This window comes from Mytilus edulis, chromosome 14 (genome assembly GCF_963676685.1).
Source record: "Mytilus edulis chromosome 14, xbMytEdul2.2, whole genome shotgun sequence".
Classification (NCBI taxonomy): Eukaryota; Metazoa; Mollusca; class Bivalvia; order Mytilida; family Mytilidae; genus Mytilus; species Mytilus edulis.
In genome coordinates, this window is record NC_092357.1 from 12711635 (window position 1) to 12729185 (window position 17551).

The window sequence follows — 17551 nt, forward strand, 5'->3', positions numbered from 1 at the left end:
GTTTTAAGTATTTGTTACACAGCAATATTTTGAGAAGAGAATTTGAAAATGTATCACACAGTTATAAACAAGAATGTGTCCTTTAAGTACATGGATGCCCCATCCACACTATCATTTTCTATGTTCAGTGGACTGTGCACTGCAAATGGAGTAAAAACTCAAATTTGGCGTTAAAATTAGAAAGATCATATCATAGGGAACATATGTATTAAGTTTCAAGTTGATTGGAGTTCAACTTCATCAAAAACTACCTTGACCAAAAACTTAAAACCTAAAGCCGGACAGATGGACGAACAGATGAACAAATGGACGCACACACCAGAAAACAAATGTCAGGATCGAAGCTAAGGAGATATGTAGTTTCTGAGAAAAGCACTAGAAAAATATCATGGAACAGATGGTTGGAAACATGGATGAAATCCAGTATAACCCTCCAAAAGTTCAGAGTGGTCATATAACTATTTTAAGCTAATTATTCCATGAAATATATTAAATCTGGCAATCACCCAAAAGAATCTATTATATTACCACAAAAATGAACTTAATTAATTTGTCCGTCATCTTGTTAGACCTAAAAAGGCCTAAATTTGGGATCTAACATGTTTTATCCTGTTTGGAGGAACCTGCAAAGATTTAACAAGAATATATGCTCCCATATGACACCATGCCCAACTCACACTATTTTATTTCCATAATTTGTGAAATCTTGGTCAAAACTCTAGTTTGGTACGTAATTAATGTCAACCTCATAACAAATATGTGTTCAAATTTTCAAGTTAATTTGACCACAAACTATTCTTAACCACTACTTTAACTTGATACTGGACAGTTGGACGAAGAGACTTAAATAGATGACTGGAAGGCCGCACATGGTGCTAAACATGAGGCCCCATAAGCTGGAAAACATAATGCCTTTCAACTACATGTATAGTATACAAGACATAAAACACTTGTAAAAAGTAGGAATTAATTAGGATTGGGTAGATGTCGTCTTACATAAAGTTTATCCAAAAGCTGGTGCTAGGGAACGTCTTAGACTTGCAATGTGGTGAGAGTTTTTTTCTCTATGTTGAAGGTCTAACTGTGACTTTGAGATGTAGAGAAGCAATTTTGTGTTTTTTTTTGTTTTTTTCTGAGAATGTGCTGAATTTGAGACATGGATAAATACCTCATATATCTTTGTTTAAACAATAGCAAATGACAGTTATATTGGCATTTATAAAAAAAATCTTAATCCTATTCTTGATTTTTTCTTATAAATTACTAACAAGATACCACCTAAAAGGCTTAAGTGCTCACAAGAAATTTAATCCTGACATTAATAAAATTGTCTAGTAGTAGTACGAATAATACTGTTTGTACTGCCTTATCGTTTAAAGTCATTTTCTAAGATGTCCAGTAAAAATTGACAATTAATACCTCCAATTATTAAATGTGTATTGCTATAAATTAATCAAGCACGCCAAGTTGAAAAGTTTGAATAGCTGTAAATAGATTTAAAATACCTTTCTAAACATTAAATATTTTGATTTCAATCTACCAAGGGATAAGTAGGATAATCGTTTGTATTCAGGGTCACACTTCATTGGTGTCGAGGAATGAATGTATGCTTCAGGCCAAGAAAAAAACAAGAAACAAATACAAATTTTCGAAACTTTGCAATTTTGTATTTTTTTTAATATTTGAGAAAATTTGAACGGTTGGTGAATTCAAAATTTGGTAATAGAACTAAAATACATGTATACCAACTAAGTTTAGCATAAAGTTTCAGAAAATATTGCATAAAAAATCATAACAAATTTAAGTGTTTTGCTAGTGATATTGTTGTCTTTTTGGTTATCAACATCTCCTTTCAAATGTAAATAAACTCTTACATTTGTCTTATTCTGTATTTATTGTATATATTTGAAAATCTTTTAATCATAATGAATAAGTAATTAATATGACTACTATAATTCCATGATAAACTACCTAAATCAAAAGCTTAAACCTAAAACAGGGCAGATTAATGGACAGACTGTAAAACATAATAGGCCCTTCTAGCACAGGGTAGGAAAAAATGCATTTATAAAAAATGTTCAGCAAGATGTATAAAAGTAAAGAGATTTGGTAATTTGATTTTCAATGAGAAAACTATTCCTTTAGACCTTTAAAGCCAAAAACTTGTCTGTGTATTGCCCCTGTGTTCTTAGCCTTTGTTTAGCATAATAACACTCAATACATAACTCTATTACATGTATATTACTAAACTTTATATCAGAATAGTTATTTCAACTGTAAAAATGTCTACATCTAATACTAAATACATGTAATCCTTTACTACTCTCCTTCCTTCTTTTGTTACAGAAAACCATCAACGTACTGATGTTTACTTTCCGGCACATGCCTGGTAAATGTTTTTTAATAAATTTATGTGGATAATTTTTGTCAAAATATAAATTAACAAAATATTTCTTGTTCAAAGTTGTTTTTGGTCATATATTTTCGTATTTTCAATTTTTACAATTTTTCTTTGTTTTTAATTTATACAATTTTTATTTAGTTTTTAAATATTACATACATACATTTTTTATTTTTATTTTTTGGTATAAGATAAAAACAGGAGTATCTGTTTATTTCAGATGAGGGTAAATATCAAGGAGCATGTTGTGTGTGAGTGCATCCTTGAAGTTTTCTGTAGTACTGTTTTTGGTAATTTCAGATGATAGTTTGTTCCAGTCTTTGATGGTTTGACAGAAAAAAGAAAATTTATAGCTGTCTTTATTGCAATGAATTTGTCTGTAGGATTCTTTATTGGTGGATCTTGTAGTACATGTAATCCAAACTCAGTGTATTTCTAAAGACCATTGTTCCTGAACCAACACAAATAAATAAAATTATTTATCATCTTTAACAAAAGAATGTCATTTTGTTATAATAATAAAACTTTAAAATAAACAAAAACGGCCAGTTTATTGTAGATTGGGTAATTGAAGGACCTATTCTGAATGAACCTATGTAAACAGTTTGTATAAATACTTCTAGGTAGGTACCTACTAAAATGGTCAGTTTATTGTGGAACGGGTAATCGTATTACCTATTCTGAGTAGAACTCTGTAAACAGTTTGTAAAAATATTTTGGTAAGGGTCCTACTAAATACTTATAAAAGCATTAAATTCTGAGTGGTCAAAATTAACTTTGAAAATTCCAATAAAAAGAGGGAAAGTATACCAAGTTGGCAATCAGAAAACATAAAATCCAATTAAACAGGCAACACAATGGCTAAAAAGAAAAATCATTAAAAAAGTGTAAAAACTTTGATAGATAATAGAAAATGTCAGAGCAAAAATTATCAACATAAGTGAAGACTACATATATACATGTATAAGTCAACTTGGCTAAAATCTTAACATGACTCCTTGTTAGAGTTATTGCCCTTTACTGAAGATTTTCCCCTACATTTTTAAGCAAAAACACACAAAAGGTTGGTAAAAATCATCTTTAAAGAGCAATTACTTTAGTAAGGAGTCAGATGACTATTTTTGACTAGCTGATTTTTTTTTAGAAGATTTTTGCAAAGGACAAGAAGTGACAAAGTGTTGAGAAAAGATCACTTGGCACTGTGGACAAGGTGTGCTAACTAGAAACTATGGAAATGTTATTACAAATATTTTATATACAACCGTTAAGGGAGCCGCACATACAGTAATACTAGCAAGATAATGTGGATTCATCAATTTTAGAGGTACCATTTTTTATTATATTTTGTGGTTTCAAAATGTCTACAAATTGACTAAATGACACATACATTAACAATTACACCTCTACAGGTAACCATATGACCTTCAACAACGAGTAAAACCCTTACCAAGTACTGTAAATTCAGAAATTATTGCATGCATATATTATTGTGATTTTGCCTTTTTGGACTTAAATACAATTTTAATTTTTGCAATATTGAGAAAAATGCTGTTTAATTTATATAAAAAATTTCAAAATGAGTTTAAATTATTTTGCTTATAATCCTGTCGCATTTTTCGCAATAATAAAAACATCACAATAATTTCTGAATTAACATTAGTCAGGTATAAAAGGTCCTGAAATTGCATACTTTCGTACATTACAAGCCTTTAGAAAATTTGACTCTCATTCTTATTTATGGTTCACATTAACCTGTGAACCCATAAAAGTTGGTATCCAACAAAAATAAATGGACGAACAGTATATATGCCAGTTCATCATGCAAAGGGAAGTATTTCTCCAGTAAAATGTTATGATACTAACTGTACAATCTAAAGATTCACACTTTTTTAGTGTTTTTAGTTCAGTAAATATGTGGCAATCTCATAATATGAGGCAGGCATTACCTGTAAATGGGGACGAAGTCAGTATGAATTATTTTTTTGTAACTTAAATATTCGTTAAAAAAAAGAAACGTAAATCTGATTTTTGGTTCTGTTGTTAGGGATTTTAGTTGTGACGTTATTTAAGTTATGACGTCATATGCAATGTAAACAAAGAAACGCTATCATCAGGTAACGTTTTTTCATATCAAGGAATTATTAAAAATGAAATTGGCATTGCGTTCCTTCCTATTTTATACTAGACTGATAAATATATATTTTACTCAAAGATTTATACAAACGAGACCGGAAAAAGGAAGTACATTATAGATTTCTGCGCAAATGCGAAATTCAAAACATGACATCAAAAAAATTGAACAATTTTGAATTCATTAGTACAATAAAAATTTTGAATTTCCCCGATTTTTTTTGTTGATTTTTTTATTGATTTTTCTACTGTTATTGGGGACTTCGTCCCCATATTATGTGCTCTGTCTGTATTACACTGTACCAAGTTTGCATCAAGTTATCAATGTTTATTGTTTGTATGTGTGTTTTTTTCTTGGACAATTGGTTTTTGGTGGTTATGCAACTTGCTGTAATAACAATATTTAAAGAAATTCCCTGTACATGTTGTATGTATATATATCTAATATAAATATATGTTCTCTACAAATCATTTTTGTTATGGTTTTCCCCTAAACATTAAAAGGCTTCTATTTATCTTCTGGCAACAGATCAGTTCTATTTGAATGTTTTAAAGAGATGCTTAATTTTATTAAAACAAATATTGCTCAGGTGAATTTAGGGTTACAATTTCAGAACAATTGAAATACTTATACACAACTTATTGTTCTGACACTAGATAAATGCTATTTTTGGGCCCTTTGGGCCCCCAATTCCTAAACCTTAATCCTAGGTGAAATTGCTGGAAGCAAACTGTTTTAATAAAACAGTATGTTTTAATAAAACAGTAATAAATTCAATATCAAGCAAATAATTTAAATACATCCATCTAAACTACAATAAATACAGGTAAAGATAACAGGTTTTTTTATGGGCCTAACATCCAGTGGCAAATATTTCAAGCATATTCATGATAATTGCAAGAAACTAGATAGAATTATAAAAAAAAAAGTGTATTCAAAGCTGTTACATTATTTATCATTTTTTAAATTGTGGTAAGTAAGGATTGATTGTTGTTTCTTAACATCCAGTGTCCAGTGGCAAGTATTTCATACATGTTCAAGATGTGAAAGCAGAAATCAACTGTCAGGACTCATGCACTGATTGAATATAAAAGTCTACATTGGTAAGCTTTATATTCATGTCAACTTCATACATGTGATAATTGACCATAATGACCATTATTATAATAATAAGCCTGTCAATTTGAGGTCATCTTGTATTAAACAGGATACAAGATAACAAACTTCATGACAAACTTCTATAGTAACTCCCTCATGTAATTAGATGACAAATATAGCTCAATCTATAATTGGACACAAAAATAACTGCAATGACAAAATATGTTCATTTTGTAAATTCAAAATAGATCAAATTTTCCACTTTTTGCATTCATGCTTCATTTTTCCTATTTCTAAGATGAAGATTAGGTCAATTTGTCTTAACTAGATGTACATAAGTACAAACACTTTTTATTTTGTAATGCAGCAGTAATTTTTGGTTACTTATAATGTACTAGCTGAACAGTCTGAGAAAGTCAAAGAGTTGATAAGTGGAAATTTCTTAAAGTCAGGTTCTTTACATGAATTTCCTAATAGAATATTTACAAAATAATGTAGAAAATTTAAAAACAAAATATCAATTGGCGTGATTGCAGAAGGAAACAATATTTAAAAAGATACACACTGTCAGGCAAGAGGTTATAGCTTTATGTCCAGTGGGAAATAGTTAATGCATGGTTAGGAAGAATTGCTGTTTGCAGAGAAACAGACAAACTTAGTACATTTGTACTTATATTGGACCAAATATTTTGCTACATAAGCAAAGCTGTCTCATTGCTTATAAGACTAATAATCTTGTGATAGCGTTACTTGTACACTGTTGTATGCAAAATTTCTTCAATAACTTTCGAAACTTTTCAAATAAAAACTAAATTGATTTTTTTTGCATTTTAAGCATATATATATACATAATAAATTGTAAAATATCTTATTAAACTTCCAAAACTTACCTTATATATAATCTTCTGTAAAACTTTATATATCCATTCTAGTTAACATCAATGCTCAGCACATTTCACTTTTTATAAAACTCCAAAAAGTCATGTCTATTCCCTTGACCCCTCTTCATTTAATCAACCAGATTTTCACCTGTTCAGGTAGAGAAAGCACAAACAAATTAAAAGAATCAGATTAGTTAATCTTATGTCACAGGTGAATGATTTTGTTTTACCTTTCAAATAGCTCTGGTCATTGAAGTGTGAAAAAGTATGGAAAGCCAACCACAACACCTCTATGTAAGGACACAATTTAAAGGGACTGTACCTGTAGGGGATAAACAGTTTGCAGCTTATAACACTATATATTAATTTATAGATGTATAACATATATATCTCATGTTATGAGATTAAATTAAAATAGCCAAAGGGTTTCAACTGAAATTTAATAAACAATGATAAAAATCTATAATAACAATTAAATGTTTATATGAATAATGATAATCAATATATTTTATGTAATTCCATTCATTCATTGATAAGCTTCTGAAGTTCCTTCAAGCTGTGCAAAATACTAGTTTAGTATTACAATACAATATATAAATATACCTACAAATCCACAGAATACTATTTTTATAAAGATTCCATAAAAAAATTTGACTTTTAAAATTAAAGTTAACATTACACGAAGGGGTTGGCACAACAGTTGATAAAGAGGGGGAGGGGGGAATCATGTCTCAACCCTCCTCTATATTTGCTTTTAGCGGCTAGCCAGTGTAAATTAAACAAATACATCTACCTATGGCAATGCATTGTTGTACGGTACTAACACCAACATTATCAGTAAATTGCAGCGGGTACAAAACACAGCAGCACGTTTGATAACACGAAAAAGGAAATTTGACTCATTTACACCTGTTTTAATTTCGTTACACTGGCTACCCATACATTACCGTTGCCAATACAAACTTATTTTATATGTGTACAAAGCACAGCATGGCAAGGCTCCGAGTTACCTTCAAAATTTAATTACGCCATACAAGCCAAGTAGATCCCTCAGGTCGGAAAATAGTATGCTCCTTCATCCTCCAAATGACGTTCGAACGAAAAGCTACGGTGAGAGGCGTTTTGACAAGGCTGCGCCTACACTCTGGAACAATTTGCCACCGTCTTTACGGAGTGTAAATTCCTTAGATGTTTTTAAAAAGCAACTCAAGACTCATTTATTTCGGACTGCTTTTAAGGATTTCTTGTAGTTTTTATATACTTTTAATTGACTGCATTAGTTTTAGACAGTTTTATATATTTTAGAGTACATGCATTTTTATTTCTTTTATAAGTATCTTATAAATTTTTATTTGCTTGTTTAATTCTTTTAAGATAGTGCTTTGTAATCTATGATTTATGTATTTTTGTATTTTATATATTTTTTAATGTGAAGCGCTTAGAGTAATTTTTGTCATTATATAATGCGCTCTATAAATATTGTATTTATTATATTATTTATTATATATAAGATAGATAAAAAGCCAAAGATAATTACTCAGAATATTTCCCAACGATCACCCAGAAACTTCTCTTTGAAATATCTATTCCACATCCTCCTATCAGAATAATTCTTGGCCATTTATAGCTGACTATGCAGTATGGGCTTTGCTAATTGTTGAAGACGTATAGTTACCTATAGCTGTTCATTTCTGTGTCATTTAGACTCTTTTGTAGTGTTGTCTCATTACTTATCATACCACATCTTCTTTTTCATATTAATTACTTATGACAATTATAAATTATAGGACAGTCCTCTTATCAGCTGATATTTAATTTGCCTTACCTGTTTCAAGTAAAAATATGCAATGGTGTAGAATCACTAAAAGTATTAAACAAAGAAAAGCTGATATCTTACCACTTTCATGATGTATTTGGTGATGTCTGCATCACTACACTTAATGATTACACAAACATTCATGGTCATGTTAGAATAAAATAAAACTCTAAATCAAATAGCTTCTGGCATAACTTGGTTCATTTATCTAGATTACGGAAGGAAAATTATGCACTTTTCATTGCAAAAACTGTATTGCTTTGTGCATAGAGTGTAATCAAAATAGGATTACGTAACTTGAAAATAACCAGAGGACATGAAGCTGTAAACTGTGTGATCAATCCTTATTTCCATAATAGAAAATTATGCCTAAACATATCTATTTTGGTGGATTTTATGGGTATTTTTAAACCATTTATTTATGAGAAGTACATATATATTTTCCAAAGGCTTGTGAACAGACCGAACCAAAGAACAACAAGAATGTGTCCAAAGTACACGGATGCCCCACTCGCATAATCATTTTCCATGTTCAATGGACCGTGAAATTGGGTAAAAAATCTAATTTGGCCTTAAAAGTAAATTGATCAACCAAAAGGGAACATGTGTACTAAGTTTCAAGTTGATTGGACTTTAACTTCATTGAAAACTACCTTGACCAAAAACTTTAACCTGAAACTCACACTTTTAATTTCTATGTTCAGTGGACCATGAAAATTGGGTCAAAAGATTAATTTTGTTTTAAAATAAGAAAGATCATATCATAAGGAACATGTGTACTAAGTTTCAAGTTGATTAGACTTTAGCTTCTTCAAAAACTACCTTGACCAAAAGCTTTAACCTGAAATGGGATGGACGGACGAACAGACGGACAGACGAACAGACGGACGGACAGATGGAAGGACGCACGGACGGAAGGAGGCACAGACCAGAAAACCTAATGCCCCTCTACTATCGTAGGTGGGGCATAAAACACAGATGCAGACAGCCAATGGGTCTTCAGCACAGAGAAAAAAATCACACACCCTAAACAAAATTGTGTACTAGTTCAGTGAGAATGGACGTCAGATGATACTTTACGCCAAAACAGTATTTAAACATAAAAAAAAATCCATTGATCTTTTTTCGGGGGCTCTCTTTTACTTTTGTAGTACTATTACCTTGTACCTGTTATATATTTATTGTTAGATTCATGATAAGTTCATAAGTTCTCTTCTCCCAATAATAGCTAATGTGACGTCAGCACCATGTATAAATTCCATGCCTAAAATTGACAATTTGAACATTAAGAAATTTAATCAAACATTCATCAACTATTTTAACTATACCATGCTGAATTAAAATTTTACAACATAATAAAATGTAAATTTATTCTAAATATTATGCTTTCTTATAAATCATAAGAGCTTGAAATATTTTTGAAGTAGTGCTTTCAACAGAATTAAGCTTTTATTTACATAAAGTCTTATAAAGAGTGATTTGAAGTTTAAAATTCATACTTTATTTAACGTAACCCTGGACCTTACAACAATTGACTGAAGTAGTTGAGAAGAGTTTTGATAAGGGTTAAAATGTGTGTTTTTGTTAGATTACATGTATGAATGGCCATTGTGGGTGGATTATGAATCTGGTTATATACGAGGTTACAATAGTCAACCTAACCTTGATTTGTTAGGTAGATTGTAAGGATCATATACTGTAGCTATCACATTTTATTTTTTTTCATGAATTGGTGAAAAAATGTTTTTCATGGATTTTCACTTTTAATAAAATTGAGAATGAAAATGGGGAATGTGTCAAAGAGACAACAACCGAACCATAGAGCTGACAACAGCTGAAGGCCACCAATGGTCTTCAATGCAGCGAGAAACTTCCACACTCAGAGGCTTCCTTCAGCTGTATATTAAAATACATTGTCATGTAAAGGATCATATATTGTAGATTCAAACCATGTTTTTTTCATGAATTGGTGAAAATGTTTCATGGATTTTCTCTTTCTAACATATTAAATAGTTTTCAAGATATAAGACAATTACTAGCATTTCATACCTATATGATAACATTAAATGTATGTTTCATTTTGATAGAGTTATTTTGAATGGCAAACACCAATAACGCGTCCTTCTGAAATTAACATTGATTACACAATAAAGATGACACAAGGTTCTACAATCAAGTGCTTCCACGCTTCATACAAAATGTACTTCGGTCAACGCTTTTACACCCCAATGAAGTTACAAAAAGAAGCATTTGATTCTTAATTGTTTATTATCAGTCATTGCAGACAAATTGGTTGACAGGCAGGATCATTGGAAGAAGGTCTATAATAAAGGGTGATTGTGGCTACGTTTGTTCCAATTAGTCAAATAGTTTCAGAGATGAAGATTTTTGTACATGGATGCTTTAAAATCCTATCTAAATTAAGCTAAAAATATCATTTTAGATACACATAATTTATAAACCAGTTATCTTATTTGACATTATGAGGGAAGGTATTTTGTATACTTTACCAGTAATTTTAGGCCATTTTTCTCTTTTCCTGTTTTTGTCTCATATTTCTCTTTTCATTTTTCTTTTGTCTGTAAACTCCCATTCAGACCCTAGTGAAATGTTTTCCAATCCTGACAAAGCCTGAAGGACAAAATATATACTAACTGATTGTTGTCCAACAGTTTATTGACTTACAAAATGTATAAAAGCATACTGTGGATTCACTTATTTTCATGGGAAACAATTTTTGTGGATTGAGGGGAAATTGTATTTTAATGGATATCTGATTTTGTGGTTTTGCCATTTATAGTATGCATGCCAACCTAATAAAAATCTTTTTTTTTGTTTTCAAAATTTAAGTTTGTGGTCAACATGTACCAAGTCAGGAATATGAGTTGTTGTCCATTCGTTTGATGTGTTTTGTCATTTCATTTTGCCATGTGATTAGGGACTTTCCGATTGAATTTTCCTCGGAGTTCAGTATTTTTGTGATTTTACTTTTTTCCCACGAAGTCAACTAAAATTGGAATCCCACAAATAATAATGATTTCCTAGTACATCTTTTAACGGTTATGCAAATATTATGAATATATATGGCTATAAATATGGACCATAATTTGGTATTCGGCCTTTGGTTTCTTTTTGTATCCTTTTTTATAAGTTCTAAAACTTTAACTTTTATTCTGTGGGTTGTGTTGATGTTAGAATAGTATTAATGGAACAATTGAGTTTTTCGAGAAAAAATTAATACATTTTGATTCACCATTTAGGTGACAGGAAACAAAACAGGAAACCAATCTATATTTTCTTTATTTTGCACAATATATTTCAAAAGACATAAATGAACACCATTACTAGTGTTACTTGCTTCATGTTAATATTTAAAATCTATTTTCAATGTTAAATTAAAGGTTTTTTTAAACGCGACAGGAAACCATAAGAAACCGAAAGCATTTTTTTAGTTTTATTTTATTGCAAAATCTGCTTAAAATGATCTGAACAGTATACTTTTTCTTAAAATCCATCTTAAATGTAACAGTATTATAAAACTCCTAAATATGTGCTTGTTTTGAAAACAATTAGTACAATTTATTCAGGAATTTCAGTATTTTCTTCATTGATACAGGATACCATAATCGTTGTATCTTGATGTTTTAGCCAAAAAAATGTATTTATATTTGGTTTTGAAATTCCAGTTATATACAATTTATTCCAAATCATTGGTAATGTAAAATTCTTTAAATCCAGTAAAGAAAACAACTTTTAACTTGGAATTAGCATCTTTAAAATAGGCACCATGTGATATTTGTGACCTGTACACCATCTACATGGTTTCCATATTTTAACCTACTTTAGTGGGCTAAAATCAATAAAGTACTTCCTTTCAAGTCATGCATGGTAAAAGTTTACTTTTCCTTTGACAAGTTTATTGCGTTTCTGATAAGTGTTTGCAGAACATGAATAAAAAAAATTAATTAAAAATTGTGACAAAGATACCAACTTTGTACATTCCAAGTGTAACGGTACATTAACATGTATTTTTTATTAAATTATCTTTATTCACCTAAAATATCCAGTAATATTTACTGCTGAAGCTAAATCAATCCAACGAACATCGGCACCATGATAGGAGACGTAATTTCGATTGAATTTTCCAAGGACCCTTTACATCATTATTGGGAAACGAAGTGTGTTAAAACGTCGGTCAAATCTGAAATCGATTTTGTCAAGTCATTGGGCATTTATTTTCACACAAGATCGTATGTAACATTATGCACATAGGAAAAATAATAGACCCCCGGCGCAATCTCTTTGACAATTGTATTTTCCTTTTTTAAACAAGATGAAACAAGCCTACAGATTATGTTTGCTTACATCCCGTTGGAAACAAATACAATGTTTAGACCTAGTATTTCGTATATCCGGCTGTAAGGGCGTGATCACATGTTAGTCACATGTTTCACGTATGACCGGAAATGATTAGAACTTAACGACAAAAACAATTTTAATAAATAAATGGACTTCTGTTTCGTGTGAAATGTAACGCATAACGATAACGTCATTTTCTAACTTAATTATTACGAAGGACAAAACAAGAATGTAAATCATCTCTGATTTACCTGTTTGAACATCTCGCGAGAGTTCGTATTTGCATATTGTTGCAAAGAATTCTTTTACAACAAAGCAGATTAAACCATCTCAAATGTGCGTTACGAAATGGGAAACCAAAATAACGACAGTGTTCTTACACCTGCTACAGAAATACTTATAAATCTCGTCATTTTCTTCTCACTATTCTTATTGGTCGATGTTCTTAGTTATTTTAAAGCAAAAATTACGAATTTGTCGGTGACGATTATCTATAAATTAGTCAGCGTTATGCACTTCGGACGCGAAAAGTAACGCGAGAAACAACACAAATACGGTCGTATAATCTTTGAAATTTGTTAATTTCAATTTTTTTTCTAGGGAAGAGTAGCACACACTTGTATGTTGATAAAAATAATGGCATCTTTAGATGTAGTTACAACTTTTCTTACAGTAATTCACATTTTATCACTTTTCTATAGTTATAGGAAACGGAGCCAAATAGCAAATTATGGTCCATATACATAACCTTGAATTGAAAATTATATTTACTTATCAACAAAAAAAACAAAAAAAGCCAGTCAGCATTTTGTACCATTGTAGAAAAGTACTTATCATATTTCAACAAGTCAAAACATCTTCATCAATAGGAATTTGCAACAATCAGTTGCCATGCCCCAATAACCAGACATGTAGTGTATCTTAACTAAATCTATAGAATAATAATTTATAACACAAAGCCTTAATCATTTGTTAATAAAGGAGTTTGTTTACATATATTAATTAAGAAAATATAAAATTTTATGATTATATTTCTGACCTATTGACTCTAGGCTATATTTTTATGACATGAGCCAGGAACCTAGAGCGATACACTTATATTATATCAACTTTTTGGTATGAGGCCTACAAACTGGAGAGGCAAGGTTTCCTGAACCCTTCAATTGTTTCATGTGGAATACAAAAAAAAATGATATCATTCTGACATTGACCTGACAAACATTGATGCATATATTTTTTTTTATTGTGATAACAAAACCTGATCAAGCAGACCTTAGATTTAGAGGAGCTTACAAAATCTAAAAGAATAAGATTAATTAATAACATATATATATATATTTACTAATATATTGTCCACATATACCCAAGTATCAATCCACTGAATAAGATCAAATAATGTACTGTTGCTTCATTGAAGAAACCTAATTTAAATACTCATCATTTGCATTTAATTGCAAAACATTCAAAAACTTGAAAAAGGCAGATAACAAAAAATGTTGATAGCTTTTGGTTCAAGTGACAAAACATTATATAGATTGATGCCAAATGATAGCAAAAGCTTCCCAAGCAGACCTGTCCTGTGGTCAGATGAAATAATTTAAAACACCATTAAAGGGGAATAATTCAACCTAAATCCACAGGAATTTGATGTTCAGTAAAACTGTTTGTTGGTGTGGTTCATAAGTGTTTCTCGTTTCTTGTTTTTTTTTATATATAGATTTGACAGTTACTTCTCCTGTTTGAATGGTTTCACATTATTTTCAGTAAATTTTTAAGGCCCTTTATAGCTTGCTGTTCTATGTGAGCCAAGGCTACGTGTTGAAGATCATACCTTGACCGATAATGGTTTACTTTTATAAATTCTGACTTGGATGGAAAGTTGTCATACATTGTCATATTGGCATTAAGTTTTTGATATGAATGGTTAAGCTTATTTTCGTACCTGTTGCAATTGTTATTTAGTTTTTGTGATTGAAGATCATTATCCTACTTGGGCCAATAAAAATTAATTGATAGATTTTCATCCCCCGCCCACCCGTCCTGATTTTTTTTTATAGATTAGACAGTTGGTTCTCCCGTTTTAATGTTTTCACATTCAAAATTTGTGGGCCTTTTATAGCTTGCTGTTCAATGTGAGCCAAGGCTCCGTGTTGAAGACCATACCTTGACCTATAATGGTTTACTTTTATAAATTGTGACTTGGATGGAAAGTTGTCACATTTATATTAAGTTTTTGATATGAATGGTTAAGCTTATTTTCATACGTGTTATAATTTTTATTTATTTTATTTTGTGATTAAAGATCATTATCCTGCTTAGGCCAATCAAAATTAATTGATAGATTTTCATCCCCGCCCGCCCTGATTTTTTTTTCAAAGGTGGCCCAGTTGCCCAATGTGACCAGATTTTCAGCTGGGCAAATATATCATTCTTCTTGATCACCCAGCTGGCGACAAATAATATTTTGCATTGAATCCCACGTCTATCCTAACCCTACATTTATATTCCCTCACAATAGAAACGAAAAACGTAAAAAAAATCTGTTCTGAAATAGAAACCTGATCGTCTAAAGGTGGGAACATAGAACATAGGATTTCCAGTATCCGGTAAGGTCAATTTAATAATAGATATTGACTTGATAAACAGTTTAACCCCTTGTCAGATTTGCTCTAAATGCTTTTATAAGCCAAAATCTAAATTTTACCCCTATGTTCTATTTTTAGTCATGGCGGCCATCTTGGTTAGTTGGCCAGGTCACTGCACACATTTTTTAAACAAAATACCCTAATAATGATTGTGGCTAAGTTTGGTTAATTTTGACCAAATACTGAAATAGTTTCAGAGGAGTGATTAATTAATTGGCATGCCATGAGGGGCCTCATGTATAGTGTGAATCCAATAAGCTGTTTTTGCTTACTGTTATGGAGTATCAAAATACCTTTGTCTTTGACAAATGTTTATGATAAATGACATGTTTCGGCGGATAACTACCATGTCATGATCATTATTATTTTCTCAGACTGCAGATGCTGCTCAGCGTCCTAGATATTTCCCGCCAAAAAAAAACGTATCCTGTAGCTAAAAAATGAATTGATAATCCCGAGCATGGACTGAAAATGTCAATCCTTGCCCCAAGTAGAGAAAAGAATGTCTTCATTGGTGTAATAAACTACTGTTGTATTCATGGCCTACAAATCTTCATATTTGTTCATGTTCATGTGATGGTATTACGAAATCAAACTGATAATTCCGTTGAAAGTACAATCATTCTATTCTCCGACAACTTGAGCAGTGAGTGACAATTTAATATACCTACAGGTACTACGCATAGTAAATCCAATGTCTCTGGCAGCTTCATATTGAGGGTGACATTTAATTACCTTGACTATCTTGCCGTGAGGGTCTATATTTAGCACAGTCGTTGGAATAATGGCTCCATACCTACCTACATTATCTATTAATCGATCCTCCAATTAAAATAAAGCAATCAAGAAAACATATAGAAATTTTGTCTGCATTGATCGTTTCTTTTTTATTCTTTTAATTTTCAAATGTAGTTTCAAATAAAATTGAGCCGTATAGAAATGGGGAATATACCAAAGAGACAGCAACCCGAACAAAAAGCAGATAACAGCAAAAGGCCACCAATGGGTCACCAGATGTTCGTATTTAATTCAAATTACACTTGAAAAGATCGATTTTCTCAAAGTAAAACTTAAAACAGGTCATGCATACTCATGATCTAGCTAGCTGCCGTAACCATGGTAACAGACCATTATAATAGGTCGGTTTTCAAAGTTGTTTCACCGAATTGAAGGACGAAAAGTACCATCTAAAATGTACCAATTGAAAAAGATTAGGTGAATAGGGGTATTTATTTTGCGTTGCTTTATGAAGGATGCCAATGCGATTAGAACGTTGACTTCGCTAAGGTACTCGTTACCAGAAGCATGCATGGCAGACATAGAAAGATGGTAAAACTTCAAAAAGGGGAATTGCATAATTGACCTGTTTAGACTAAATGCACTGGGCTCTCCTTAGTACAAAGTTTGAAAACTGTTGTGAACACAAGTTGTTATTTAAATGGGAAAATGACAAACATACTAGTGCACTCATTAATCACGAGAACAACAAAACAAGTACGGATAAAAACACACAAAGAATAACAAAACATCTATATACAAAAACTAGAGGCTCTGAATATTTAACAAAGGAAGCAGATGGATCCATGACAACATTATGTTTTGGGGATGGTGATGTGTTTGTACATCTTACTTTACTGAACATTCTTGCTGCTTACAATTATATCTATCTATAATGAACTTGGCTCAGTAGTTTCAGTGGAAAATGTTAGTAAAAATTTATGAAAATTGTTAAAAATTTACTATAAAGGACAATAACTCCTTAGGGGGTCAATTGACCATTTTAGTCATGCTGACTTAATTTTAGGGCTTACTTTGCTGTACATTATTGCTGTTTACAGTTTATCTCTATCTATAAAAATATTTAAGATAATAACCAAAATCAGCAAAATTTCCTTAAAATTACCAATTCAGGGGCAACAACATAACAACGGGTTGTCTGATTCATCTGAAAATTTCAGGGCAGATAGATCTTGACCTGATAAATCAATTTACCCCTGTTAGATTGCTGTAAATGCTTTGCTTTTTCAGCTATAAGCTAAAAACTGCATTTTACCCCTATGTTCTACTTTTAGCCATGGCAGCCATCTTGATTGGTTGGCCGGGTCACCGGACACATTTTTTTAACTAAATACCCCAATAATGATTGTGGCCAAGTTTGGGTTAATTTGGTCAAATAGTTTCAGAGGAGAAGATTTTTTTTAAAGTTAACAGACGACGCCG

The 17551-nt window shown here is 31.1% G+C and overlaps 2 protein-coding genes across 5 annotated transcripts in view; one reads left to right on the plus strand and one right to left on the minus strand.

The window, feature by feature from the left end:
- The window catches only part of LOC139503873 (uro-adherence factor A-like), a 126471-nt gene extending 110731 nt beyond the window's left edge, over nucleotides 1-15740 (minus strand). For 2 of the 4 annotated variants that reach the window (XM_071293838.1, XM_071293833.1), the window contains exons 1-4: nucleotides 15625-15740; nucleotides 10838-10958; nucleotides 9488-9591; nucleotides 6521-6659 (exon numbers count right to left, since the gene is read on the minus strand). The gene's annotated coding sequence lies outside the window, so the exon portion shown is untranslated. Of the gene's footprint in view, nucleotides 1-6520; nucleotides 6660-8336; nucleotides 8481-9487; nucleotides 9592-10837; nucleotides 10959-15624 lie in introns of those variants that run through there. The other 2 variants (XM_071293834.1, XM_071293840.1) reach the window with 2 other exon arrangements.
- The window catches only part of LOC139503985 (putative amine oxidase [copper-containing]), a 49502-nt gene that overhangs the window by 6007 nt on the left and 25944 nt on the right, over nucleotides 1-17551 (plus strand). The gene's annotated exons all lie outside the window — the stretch shown is intronic.